At 50.0% G+C, this 14,541-nt stretch overlaps 1 protein-coding gene across 2 annotated transcripts in view; it reads right to left on the bottom strand.

The window, feature by feature from the left end:
* Positions 1 to 14,105, bottom strand: part of LOC140581310 (C-terminal-binding protein 2) — a 66,568-nt gene extending 52,463 nt beyond the window's left edge. For both annotated transcript variants that reach the window (XM_072703532.1, XM_072703534.1), the window contains exon 1: positions 13,764 to 14,105. The gene's annotated coding sequence lies outside the window, so the exon portion shown is untranslated. The remainder of the gene's footprint in view (positions 1 to 13,763) is intronic.
* Between the last annotated feature and the right edge of the window lie 436 nt (positions 14,106 to 14,541).

The raw sequence follows: 14,541 nt of genomic DNA on the forward strand, positions 1-14,541 counted from the left end.
TGTGACTTGAGATGGCCAAGACTACAGTTGGGCAACCATTGAAGGCCAGTTGGGTTACAGGTTTCAGATGGTATTTCTAATCTCGGGCACATGGTAAACGTAGGTACTATTCCAATAACCGCTTCAACAGACAAGCAACAGCCGAGAAAGCGTACGGCCATTGATAAAGCGACACATTGGAAAAGGGATGCAATGCAAGCTAAGCTCATATTATAAAAGCTCAGCCCCTCAGATAGACTTCATCGTTCACGGGGAAACACCCTGCTGTCCTAACACTGCCACAATGAGCGGCATTAGTGGTGAGGTCAAAATTGTGCAGAATTGTTGAACAGTTGTGTAAGAAAGGCAGACAAAGTTGGCATGAGTTAGGAATGGCAGCAATATGCACAAAATAATATAACAAAATTAGTCTTCATTACACTCTGACACCATAAATTCTTAACCATTTCATCCAGCAGATGGTCATTTGCGCCAGGCACCAGAACAAAACGCAAAGCGTGTCCTAATGAATACTTTAACTCAACCCTATTGTCAGGAAGTTAACAGGAAATTACTCTTTTATTCACACGACACACTTTACCTTCGGTATGTCAAGCCGAAAGCTGCACCTTCACCACCACTCCCCCCCCCCCAAAAAAACGTATCTGCATACCAATTATGAAAGAAAACTTCCAGGATGTGTGTCTCGGGGGCCATCTGCTGATAGGGTTCAATAGGACAAAGCCTTTGACCTAGATTTCAGGAGCCGTGTGATTATGTCACTTCCTGTCCTGAACGTTCCCATCTGTTCAGTTCACCTGGGCCGTGAGAACCACGGACAGACATAGTGACCAGGCAAGCGCGAGGGGGGGGGGGGGGGGGGGGTGGAATTGGAGGGGGAGGGGGCCCGATACTGTGGAGATACAAAGAAGACAAGGTGAAGGGAATCCTATTAGTTTGAAAAATGTTCTTGGGGTGTGGGAAGGGGGGGGCAGTCACACACTGTCTGTGGTGTTTTAGGCCACATCAAGATACTAATGCAGAGCAAAAAAAAAGTGGAGATACTGGAGGGAAGTCTTGTATTTTTATGTGTTTAACCCAAACAAATCACACCCCTCACTCCACACGTTCCGTCAGATTAATCACGCAGACGGTGCCATTCCAGCCAACGGCGGACGTTTGACTCCACCAGCTGAGTTTACACAGTTCAGCGGTAAACAAGCTGTTCCTGGAGCCGCCGCTGGGTCAGTCAGAGGACCAGGTCACGGTGGAGAACCTTTCCCCAGTAACTTAATGAATCTTCACCGGGGGGGTAATCACTGTTCTGAAGCATGGTCCCAGGAATGTTCATGTTGACGCGTGCCAGAGAAGTTGTTATCAACGAGGCCCAGCGCGAATCCGCAGATGGGTTTGGGCCCAAACAGTGCCGACCCGGAAAGGGCCCCCCCCCCCCAAAATCTGACTGCCAAACCCAGCGTAGATTCACACAGGGCCCGCGGGGGTAGAAAGAGGAGCGCTTTCAGCTCAGTCCTGCAAGGAAATCAACAGGAGAGCTCTTCTAGCTTGAAAGCCCCCTCCCCCCCCCAGCGACCTTCATTCTATCCTTTTTAACCTCATCAATGCAGGAGACCAGAGGAGTGACATTTATCCATATTTCATGAAGGATTTCTCTGAGCGCACAAAACAAAGGAATCAATTTCCCAGCACCGACTTGCTTAAGAAAAACAACGATGACCCTCTAGAACAGAGCAGCGGAAATTAGTGGCGGGATGCCACACCCATCCGCGCGGCCGGAGAGCCCGGCCCGCACGAGCGGCTTCCCTGGGCCGAAGCACAACGTCCGCCTCCGACTTGACAAATGCGCGTGTACGGAGACCGGCGTCCGGACAGGAGTCACCATGCGCGGCTTCGCACCAGGAAACCGCGCACACAGACTCCACCAAGAGGTCACCGGCTGCCGCACACACTGATGGACACATTGGGGGCGGCGCCACATACCGCGCATTCCGGCCCGCGGCGATTAAATAAACACACACACAAATGCGACGCTGCGACGCTGCCGTGTGTCCTGTTACAGGGAGCAGGTCCCAGCGGGATAAGGACCACAACGCCTCTGATGCTCTCCCCTCTGTTCCGCTTCGTAATAAACGTGTTTCCTGCACTTTGCACAGCGATTCCCGGTTACTCTGCAGTCGGCCGGACTCCACACTGCCCCCCCCCCCCCCCCTCAGCTGGCGTCTCTCGGGGGCTTGCGGTAGGAAATTAATCACTGCCAAACAGTTCCAAGCCCCTAGTTTTGGGTCGGGGGGGGGGGGGAGAGTAGGGGTTTGGGATGGTGCAATAGTGACATATGAAGGGGAGGAGGGGTTCACTGACCATGTGGGATCGCCGAGTGCCCTCCCCCAGTCGACCCCCCTCCCTTAGCACTTCTAACCTACGAAGGGTTGTCATGGCGACCGGCAAGGGGGCTGCCAGCCCCACTGAGTCCTTGAGGGGACAGAGAGAGGCCATGCTGGCCGGTGAATGGCTAAGCAGTCCCGCGCCCCCCCCTCCCCCAAATGGGGGACAGGTCGGTGCGTGTCACACCGTTCGGGTCCTCGACGTGCGGAGAGGGCGGCTCGTAAAACAGCAAGTAAACTTTTATCCTCTCATTTATCACAGTAATGGAATCGCCTCTGCCAAGCTTGCTGGGAAGGAGCTGCACAGCTCACTCTCTCCTCCACGCAAATAAATCCACCCCCCCCCCCAACTAATTTCCACATACTGGCAAAAAGAGGCATCAGGAAGTAAATAAACCTGGATGCTTAAAAATGCCGTTGTCCAACCACATGTGTGAGCAGAGCCGGTGACCAGTTTTGACTAAAGCATTCCTTCACAAACAGGCAGACACACACACACACACACACACACACACACACACACAGGCACACACAGATACACACACAGACACACAGTCGTGTAATCATATCTTTATGGGGCCGGTCATTCGTTTCTATGGCATTTCTATGATCAATCCCATCAATGACAACCATAACCCCTACCCAGCCCTAAGCTTAACCATAAGTAACCAAAGTAAATATGAGACTTTTGGCATTTTTAGTTTTTTGATTGCAATTCACAGATTTTTATAAATTGTTATAGATTTATAAAATTGAGGCTATCCTTGTGGGGACATAATGTTTTTTCCACAAAGTACAAAGCTACAGGTTTTTATCACACTTTGAGGAAATCTGGTCCCCACAATGCAATAATTACAAAAACACAGACACACACACACACTGCATCTCCGGCCTCTGAAACACTTAACTACACAACCTAAAGACCTGCACACTGACCATTAGTCCAGCATCTCTAAACTGCCAACTGCTATTCATTCCGGTGTCCAGGTGTGCACTGTATAACGACAACCCGGCAGCCTCGTTAACTAATTAATGTGACGTAAAACTCAGGTGGGAAGCGCCATAGTAATCAGTGTCACAACAGCGCGAGGCTGAGATCAGCTGACCTGTGCGGAGAGCGATTCACATAGATCCGTTCACATGGTATTTCATAAGGCTTTTTTCATCTTGAAAAAAAAATAACATAATGGACAACACACCCTCTCCCAGAAAGTGCAACAGACAATGTTTTTCTCTGTGTGTGTGTGTGTGTGTGTGTACGCATGTGTGAGTGCGCAAGTTCACTTCCATAACAATTCGGCTGAAGTCTGATCTGGAAGAAAATATATACAAATCTTTACTCTTGCCTTGGGGTGTTAGCTGAAAGAGACTTTTTTCCGCAATCATGAAAGTAGACTTTACTCGTTAAAATATTCAGTTATCAGCATTTTTTCCCCAGCAAAAGTCTCTCTGTGCGGCATTTAAAGGAAGCCTGCAGACTCCTGCGCTGGCGAGTGAAGAAGAGGAGCAAAAGAGAGGGAAAAAGAGGCTTCAGCAGGGTTTTGTACCGCACCTAACAAAACCGCCGCTCGTTTATGCTGACATTTTTTAACAGGGCTTTTTTTTTTTTTTTGCTCTCGACATCCGTAGCCTGGTAACAAAGTATTCCGAGACATCAGCAAATCAACAGACGAGATTCAAGTTAAAAAAAAAAAAAAAAGAGGGCACTGTCTTCTAGCACTTTCTGCGCCGTCGTCGTGCTCTGATTACATCTCTTACAGTTTATCCATTAACAGGGCTGGACACTTCTTTTTTTTTTTTTACCGAAGTGACTCACTTTCTGTCCGTGCGTGTCGCAGTTCATAGTTCGACTAGAAGCCTGGGGTGCAGCGACGGAAGGCAGGAGGGACCATGGGGGGGCTGTATAGACACCCCCACGGGTCCTGAGGCTGGTCCGGACCCACTCCACCCAAACCCAACCCCTGCCTGAAAACAGCCTCTCCTCAAGTCTCCCCTATTTTATAATTAAGTGTTGAACATCTCATGTAATTTGCTGAATAATGCACTGAAAGTGAGAAACATTTACCCATCGTAAAGTCGAAACATCGTAACGCGGGTCAGCTCATTCAGCTCTGCTAAACCACAGTCTGCAACCAGCCTGCTATGTAATATCGAATACAAGGTGGGACAGTGTTTGGTTATACAACACCCCAGTAACAGTGTAACTCAAGGGGATCGAATGCGGTCACACATGGGGGGTGGGGGGGAATTCACAGAACAAGAAAGTCAAAGGATTTTTTCAGAAATCCTAAAAAAATAAAGCTGGGGGCTGCCTTATCTTGAAATATCAAAGGCCGCGGAGGTTTTTTTTCCGCCATTGTTTATTTTAGCTATCGCTCGGTCAGAGCACGGACGCCGTTTCCACGACGCGACGCTTTCTGACAAGCTGTGGATCTAGTGCAAAAAAAAAACAACCAAAGCCCATTGGTAAGGCATAGCACTCGCCCGGGGGGGGGGGGGGGGGGGCATCCCATTGGCTTTATTCCTGAATGAAAAGGTGAAATTCAATCAACAGAATCATTCCACTGTGTTGTGCCGGATGCATTGATTTGCTGTTAAGTCCAAGATTGTCATCATCATAAGACAGACAAACCTGGCTATAATGGACTATTAGAGTGCGGGGTTGGGAGGGGGGGGGACACCAGCAAAGGCCCTGTTTTAGCCCCCACAGGAAACACCTGGCCTCAGCGTTTGCGGCCCGACTCGGTGAGATCACGCTGAACCGCAGCACAACAAAGACCCCTTATTATCGCGCTCGCGGTTTGGGTGTGACGCATCGCCCCGCCGCACCGCTAATCAGACCCCCTTTTGGCCCCGGGCCGGAAGAGAAGGCCAGACCCGCCTCAGGAAGGTCCGCGTTCCCCCGGGAGTCACGCGGAGCACTTTCCGGAAAAACACACCGAGAGGTGAAGAGGTCGTGCAGACTGGTTTAGCCACCTCAGGTGTCAGTCAGACTCCTGTAGCCAAACTGCGGCTAACATGGCCAAATAAAGCGATGTTTATTTCGGTGTTACGGTTAATAACTGCACCAGGGCTCGCCGCGAACGCTCCCCCCCCCTCGTGCCAGCTGTGTGGAGCTTCCCTTCTATTTTATTTACTTAGAAATACCACCCCCCGCCCCCTCCCGTGACCCCTTGATGACCTTTTCCAGCTTCCCAGTTCTTTACTGGGCAGCAAGACCCAGCGACCACGGACAGCCACACGGAGACGGCCGCGCCCCTTTAACACGCACACACACAGACACACTGCCGAGGGACAGAGACGTTAGGGCCTGTTTAAGGTGGCTGTCCGCTGCACTGCGGTGACATTTAAACAGGCAGGACTCTCTTTCCATCACCTCCCCGCTGCATCTTCTGCTCTGTAATTTGAAGCCATAGCAAACAAGTAATCTCCGTTTTTTTTTTTTTTTTTTTTTTTTTTAGATGTCAGGTTCTGTCAAACCAGGCAACAGCCCCCCTCAGAAACTCGCCATCCGGAAACTTCTCCCTAAAACAGTCACAAAACAATCAGAAAGACATTCCCACTCTCAGCCGCTTCTGAGCCACAGGTAGAGAGCTTCATGGAGTTCTGTTTTTTATTTTTTATTTTTAATGAATCTCCGTTTAGGACACGCTCTAAAAAGCCCAAAACAAACTGGCGATATTAACACAGATAACTGAGCCAGACACAGTGCCTGTGACCTAAATCCTGATACTTCAGGTTTCAAGTTTTGTCACATAACGAAACATACAAAGTACATGCGTGTAAAGAAAAACCTTTTCCATCTGGTCCCTGAAATAGACCCAAAGGGAAAATGCATAATTGCACAATAATATTAAAAATTAAATAAAAATGAATAAATATCACAATGTAATCAAGACTGCCAACAGAGAGGGAAAAATGACACCGGAAAGTAGAAATGGCAAGAGAAGCGAGTCACTTACATCACAGGTGTCAAATACACGCGAGTCACTTACATCACAGGTGTCAAATACACGCGAGTCACTTACATCACAGGTGTCAAATACACGCGAGTCACTTACATCACAGGTATCAAATACAGGCGAGTCACTTACATCACAGGTGTCAAATACACGCGAGTCACTTACATCACAGGTGTCAAATACACGCAAGTCAATTACATCACAGGTGTCAAATACACGCGAGTCACTTACATCACAGGTGTCAAATACACGCGAGTCACTTACATCACAGGTGTCAAATACACGCGAGTCACTTACATCACAGGTGACACGCGAGTCACTTACATCACAGGTGTCAAATACACGCGAGTCACTTACATCACAGGTGTCAAATACACGCGAGTCACTTACATCACAGGTTTCAAACACACGCGAGTCACTAACATCACAGGTGTCAAATACACGCGAGTCACTTACATCACAGGTGTCAAATACACGCGAGTCACTTACATCACAGGTGTCAAATACACGCGAGTCACTAACATCACAGGTGTCAAATACACGCGAGTCACTAACATCACAGGTGTCAGACACACGACTGCGGTCACCGGCGGAACACAGGGTATGGCCGGCGACTTCAGATATGAGGCACTAAAACACACCATCCAGGGGCAGGAAACACTGACAACAGCATGTGTGCTGTGATGGAGCGGCATGTCATCTGAAATTAGGCCGGGAGCTGGGAACGATGCAAACGGCCGGTAAATAATTAAATTCAACGCAATCCCGATTAGAGCCGAACTAAATGCCCCGACTTCCCGCTGAGCCCTAAAGACACCACACCTATAACACCCCCCCCCCCTGCACCGGCTCCGGGGGCAGGAGAGCTGTGGGGGACACACCAGGCAAGGACAAAATAAAAAATAAAGTTTGTGTTGATACCAAAAGATACATCATGTGGTTAAAGCATCTTGTGCGAAGGGATGGATAGATAGAGAAGACACACACACACACACACACACACACACATAACCACACGGGGACTGGGGTGCACTCGCATGACAATAAGGGGAGATGGTAACTACACACATGGTGCTCGGAGAGAGCAGCGAGCGGCCGTCAGCGCCGTGGGGAGAGGGGGGGGAACGGCATGGCCTCAAAAAGCCCCCCTGGCATTTTCCAGCAACAAGTAATTATCCACAGCACGCGGCGCACCCCCGACCCAGCAAGAGGAGGGGAAAGTGGGCTCACATCAAGCCCGGGTGACGTGCTGTGGCTGAGGTTCCAGGCCGCAGACCAAACCTGACCCCCCTCGCCGGCCCATACCCTCCCCCCCTTCGGTGACAGGGTCCAGCCCATCTCAGTCTCAGTATGGTCACCGCTGGGGGAGCAGCCATTTAATAACAGGACAATGGTTCCTCACAGCAGAAGCCACATGTCACGAACACACTGCCCGGCGAGTGCAGATGGCACTTTCGTCTGGAGTCCCGCCCCGCTTCCCCCCCCACCCCCCCACCCCCCCCACACACACACACACACACACACACGCACCCAGGCACAAGCACGCACACACACACGCACCCAGGCACAAGCACGCACACACACACGCACGCAGGCACACGCACACACACACATGCACACACACACACACATGCGCACAAACACACGCATGCGCGCAACAACATTAACCTCCACGCAACTGCACTTCGGGGGGGGGCCCTCTCTGTGTGGATTGCTAGAAATGGGGGTGGGGGGGCATTTGAAAATAACTGTTTTGGAAGGTATACCTCATAAATATTCATAAAAGGACAGCCTGACATTGGTGTCCAAACACCCTTTTTAGTTGTTATGCTGGTGGAGGGGGGGGGGGGAGACATTTAAATGAAAAAATACACATGACGATGGTCTTTACTGGATTTATTTATTTTTTTAAGTAAATTAAAAAAATTCAGTATTATTCAAAAACTGAAGACAGCACAGGCTTGAGACAGACAATACAGCAATTCAGTCACCTTCACCATGCTATGTTAGTCCAAAACAACCCCACCCCCCAGGAGGACAATTAGGCCCCGTTTCTGCTGTTAAGTGGCAGGGTAATCGACAGTGTGTCCATTACACTGGGAGGGCGTCGGTTCTCATCGACGGGGAGGGACTTCTTCCTGCTGTTAAACCCATCCATCTCATCTCATCGTTCCCGTTTAATATTTACTCGGTTACGACAACACGGATAACGTGGGAAGGGAGTCTGGGTGCAAAGGGGCCCAAGGGCAGCCCCTTCACCAGCCCATCCAGAGTAATCAGCCCCCATTGTCGACTTTCCAGAATCTTCTTCGGCGCTAATCCCCATTCCCCTACTTGAATCCGGCCTCCTTCAGCGCCATTACTTCCCCCGATCACCACACCGTTTGAGGCACCTCCCCTAACGAGGAACATAATTCAGACGGAGAGCCCCTGCCCCCCCCCCGGCGGGTCATCCCATATATATGGCTTATTAACAGAGAAACAGGCCGCCCCTGAAGTTATAAATGGGGACAGAGCAGTGGCGGGCACCCTTATGCACCCCCCATAGACTTCCGAAAGGGCGGGGGCACCGGCACCGCCATCTGTGTTTCCCGAAGGGTGTCGTGTGTTTTTTTTTTTTTTTTTGACACGCTTCACCTCTCCTAATCCTGAGCAAACCTGTTACGCCAGCACCAAGCATGAAGCGTGACGCTCTCACCAGGGGGAGGGGCTGGGTGGCGCGGAAGGGTCTCGCCTGGAGTCGATAAGACGCCCTCCCTGTGAAATTAAGTTGAGGGGAGATTCGACGGCTTAACGACTCCAGACCTAAGAAAACAACAAAAAAAAAAAAACAACCCACCACCATATTGTGCAGTCACACTTCCATCTCCACAGAGAGATTCAGAGTGGAGGGAAGTTCTAAGCACAGGGCCCTGTAAGCTGAGCAGGGGACCCCCGCCAACCATGGGGAGGGGGCACTCATGTGACGGCAATGGGGCCACGGGGATTTTAACAAAGATGCTTTTGGTCCTTCATAGGTGAAGTCTTTAAAAAAGAAGAAAAAACACTGGAAACAAAATGACATTTTGGAAAGAATTTTACGCCCCCCCCCCCAAAAAAAAGGTCGATGAGTCACATAAACCCAGAAAAAAGGGCTGATCTTAGGACAACAAACAATTTAGCTGCAGCAATGACGGCGGATGCTTGAAAATGCCTCCCCCCCCCCCCCCCCCCCACCCCCAGCTAGCATGCAGCCTGCCACGGCCTCGGGATAATGAACCCACCCCCCACTCCACACCCCGCCCTTGAACTACTGCGGTCAGGCGCGAAGTACATTCATTTACACCCCAGCACACTGGCAAGCAAGCCGGCGGTAGATTGATATTCCTGACACATCTCAAAAACGCCAGAAACGGGATCTGAATCTGTAAACATCTGCCATCCCTGTAATTCCTCCAGAATGTCGAGAAAGGATACAACGAGTCCGCGACCCCCCCCCCCCCCCCCCCCAATACCCATCAGCATCCCGGTGGCAACAGAGAGGCAGAGAGAGCCCAGCTCTGCCAAATCCTTGGGGGGGGCTGGGGGGCGGGGGTTAAATAAACCTGTGCCCTCCAAAATGTTCTACTATACTTAACCTTCCAAAGTCATTTTAAAATTCAAGACCGAAAAGGAAAAAAAAAAAGGAAACTTCAGGAAGATACAATGACATGGGGTTTCGCCGCATGAAGTAATTACAGGAGCGCTTTGGCGCTGGGATGATACGCTGTAATCTGGGATCGCTTACGTCTCCCCCATCATGCACCGCACAATCGAGCAGCTCCTTTCCATCTCGAGAGGATCCCTCCTCATAATTACAAAGGCTTTCTCTGCGGTTCGCCTTTCAGAAAATCCCTGGCGGATTACCCGAGTACAAACTCCGGAGAACAATTAATATGCGTTAAATAAAAGAGTATTAAGACGTTTATAGGCAGAAAAAAAAGGAATAATTAACGACAGTAATTGCCGGCTGCTGCCCGGCTCGACTCGAATGCCCGCCTGCTTCCACAGCCGTGGCATGCGCTCGTGCCACCTGCAATCTGTGCCCATTGCCCGGGAGTGCGAAGGACCTCGCTGGAAACCGGAGCCAAAGCAGGTCCATTTCCATCACAACCCCCCCCCCCCAATCAAATGAGCCTCGTTCATTTATATTGTTAATTTAAAATCCATTGAACAGCCTACACGGGTAATTCAGGTTAAGTACTCTGCTGAGGGGCTTAATAGCACCCTGAACCCCCCCCCCCCCCCCCACTACCCAACCGCCCCCAGAACCTTACAGGGACTAATAACAGCGGAGGACTAAGGGATCCTGCAGAAGCTCAGAGTCACTCTTATCAGCCATTTACCCGAAAAGATCTCCAAACCTCCCATTCCTATCAAAAGAGAAAGTGCACATGTGTCAGAGTGTTGTATATAATCGCACCCTAATTCCAGCTTGGCCCCTCCAACACAGAAACACAGCGAGCCTGACAGAGAACATGCCAGCCTTCACAAGAGAGCCGAGCTGAAGACCACAGCGCCCCTCCCTGTCAGCCTGGGTAAATGCAGGTCAGCGTGGGGCAAACTCGCATTGTTAACCGCTTCCCATTACGCAGAGCCCCCCCGCCCAGCATCAGGCCCTGCTCTGCCATAATTAATCCTGCTACTGCAAAGCAGTAATGAGCCCCCCACTCATTCCCCGCAAGCCCCCCCCCCCTCCCCCTCCCCTCCTCAAAAGGCCAGGTACTGGGTGGGCAATGACCACAGGAAAACACACACAAGAACACCCCCCCAAAGGCCAATTAGAAGTCAGCAGCAGGAAATGCAGGATGGTAACCCCCCACCCGACTGATTCCCACAAATGGGGGGGAAGGGGAGGGAGACCAACCCAGTACACCAGTAAACCCCCAAAAGATCGACTGCTAAGCGAAGGCCACTCCTGTGCCCCCCGCCCCTGCCAGCCACAAAATGAAGCATATACCGCTGAGGTATTCAAAACTCGACACATGGGGGGATTAACGAAAAAACGCCAATTAACTAATTAATTAACCGAGCTCTGCAATACCAACAAATGAGCAACACAGTGGCCCGAAAGCCAGTTGAAAAGTAGCGCGGGAACATGCCGCAGGAAGACAGTACACCCCCCCCCCCCCCAGTACCTGAGACAGCAGACCCGAGAGTACCCCCCCCACCCCCCCCCCAACGGGCCGGTGAGCCGCAGAGAGTGTCGTGTCTAAAGAAATGTGAGTGAGGTTCACTTCATTACTTCAAAGCAAAAACAACAGTACTACAAGCATACTTTAATACTGGGGGGGGGGGGGCATTGCTTCATCACAAAGTCAATGCCTGCAACTTTCACTAAGTAAACGGACTCAGGAGTTTCACTACAAGGGTAAGGCTCACTAACGCAGGCGTAGCAAAAAACAATGATGAAATAAAAATGTGAGACTGAAAGTTCCTCTCCACCCCCACCTCATGTTTTTCATTCTGACCCAAGGGAGCACAATGCCCCCCCCCATCCAGCACTCTTTGTATGAAGCGGTCTTGAAATATTTCCTCGACAATGGCCAGAGAAAGGGCAGATGTCCAAGCAGCGCACATCTGTAGCCTGCACCCCCGCCTCCCACCTCCACCCACTCCACCGGGGCAGCCAACCCCCCCCCCCCCCCCCCCCCCCCCACTCACTCTCTCTCTCTCTCGCCCTGGCACACAAAGGGCTCTTTCCAAAGAGCTCTTCCATTCAGGCGTCAAACATCAATCAATCACAGACCCAAAGATGTCCTCCAGCTTGCTGTCACAATAAGGTGCAAAGACACTTCGAGCTGTTTTATTGCATTAGTTTATGGGGCATCGTGTACGGTCGGCCAGCCACTAAAATCTCTTAATATTTACGGAAAAAACCTAAGCTGCATCTTTTAAACCCAGACAAAATTTCCTTTTAAAATGTAATTAGGCCTAATTTATTTAATGAGGTTAAACTCGCAGCTAGTGCCCTAATGTAACTTCTATTAAGCACGGAAAATATTTTTTTAATGTCGGAGTTAAATCATGTGTTGAACACAATTAGGAGATGTAAGGAACGATTTCATTAGGTTACCAAAAATTGAAGAGTAGTACAGTCCCATCGCAATTCATATCCAGTGCAAACCCTTTTAACAGATAGCCTATGTGTCCATCATCATTTGCGCCCCGAAAATGATGGGCGATCGGACTCGGATGTGACCGCCGTCAAAATCCTCTATTGTCTTTTGTCTCAAAAATAGCGGGGGATCAACAAGAGGAAATTGTAAAAGGATTTAAAAATTAAACCGTAAGACAAGCAACCGCAAAGAGGTGCTTTCAGGCGGACTTTTTAAATCCTCCTTCACTCTTAGCCGACTAGAATAAGCAAAAGTGTCCTTTCAGTATCCCGTAACACACTTTCCGTAACTGAACGAAGTGCGGAAACGATAGACACTAAGACACCGTGTGCAATTTAATGAACATTTTAAACGTGGCATACGGATATCTGCTAAATAAGATAATGACACAGTGAAGTTTTTCAAGCCTCGCAATTAAAAGTGTCAAATGTTCCATCTCAGAGTCAATATATATATTTCTTACATGACAGATTGCAGATCTGCAGACGGTAACAACTCGCCTCCGGGTGATTTAAACGCCCAGGTTGCCCGTACAGTTTACCCAATTATCCCCTCGATGTCGCCCACGGAAAACCTCCAACAAGGCGGGTTCCGAAAGCAAAACTGACAAATAAATATAATAATAAATATAATGATTATTATTTATCATTATCATTATTATTATTATAAACATCATCATTCCTTCCTCCGCTAGCCCGCTCTGCTGCCCATCGGTGCCCATAACCCCGACAAACGCTCCCCCGCTACCTGCGCCGCTCCGTGACGGACAGCAGGCGGTATCTGAGCGCTGCCCATCACTCCCAGTAACCAGATAACCGATTATCAGTCCTGAGACGCGGCCGGACTGTCACATCGCGGCGATATGTTAACGAGCCACCTCTGCATACTTCGTTGGGGGGGGGGTGGGGGGGTAGTATTTACCGCACCATTAACTATTAATCGCATTCATCCTCTTTTCTTTAATAGCGCAAGAAGAAGAGTGGAAAATAAAACTTGACAAGTCGGATATTTACAATGCGATCACTTCTTCCTACTTGCGGGGGCGAGCGTGGGACACTGCCTAAAATACGACACGCGCACAAATAAACCATAATCCCCAATACACTGAATTATGCTGATTTATTTATCCATTTCATAAAATGTAAGCAAAGATGTCTCCGGAACAGCGCGTCCCTCGTCCTTTCTCCTTCCCTCCCCACCGAGGCGGACGCACATGGACGGTGGAATAAATCGCCCAGGCTGGCGGGGCGGACGGCGCGGCTTCGCGGCGATCGAGCGCCTCTTACCCCGATACTGCGCTCTTTTTTATCGGCGACGGCTTCAGGCGCCCAGCAGCACCATCGTCCGCTTTCGGAGATCGATTCCTAGCAATCTTGTATTCGGGCGAGATACGTGATCCACCTTAAAAATGACAAAAAAACTTAATCCTCCAAGAGCTAAGAGTGTAACTAGGATGCAGGACGATTTCCTATGAGATATAAAATAAGCAGCGAGCGTAGCGGTTTGGGGCGCTGGGCTCCTTTCCCGACCGGTACCGCGTCTCCGAGCGCCGCCGCGCCGTTCACTCCACTCGGTTCTAACGCTCTCCGATTCTCCGCTTATTGAAAGGTGGGTTATGTGTGTGTTTTCTCTTTTCTTTTTTTTTTCTTTCTCTCGGTTTTTTTAAATAAGGCGGGGTCTCGGGTCGCACAAACCAATGACACGGACCCACATGAGCCCGCCTCGCCCCCCTACACATATCCAGTCTTTTATAGAGAATGAGCTTTTCTCCTGGGATTAAGCGGCCGGGGACGAGGCGCAGTCCGCCGCACGCAGAACGCCGCCGTGGGGCCCGCAGCGCCGGGACCTCACTCCCCCCCCAAAAAAGAGGAAAATTCACAGAGGGAGGGCGATACATCAGAAATAACATAAGGATAATAAAGTGATTATTTACCTTTATTGAGGCGCAGGTTGTGGGCGATCTCCATCACCGTTGGCATGTGACCTCAAGTTTATTTTATATGAAGGCTCAGTTTCAGGGGGGTGGATGGAGCGTTTAAGATGCATTTATTGATGTTAATATTT

Source organism: Paramormyrops kingsleyae, chromosome 20 (assembly GCF_048594095.1).
Source record: "Paramormyrops kingsleyae isolate MSU_618 chromosome 20, PKINGS_0.4, whole genome shotgun sequence".
Taxonomy (NCBI): Eukaryota; Metazoa; Chordata; class Actinopteri; order Osteoglossiformes; family Mormyridae; genus Paramormyrops; species Paramormyrops kingsleyae.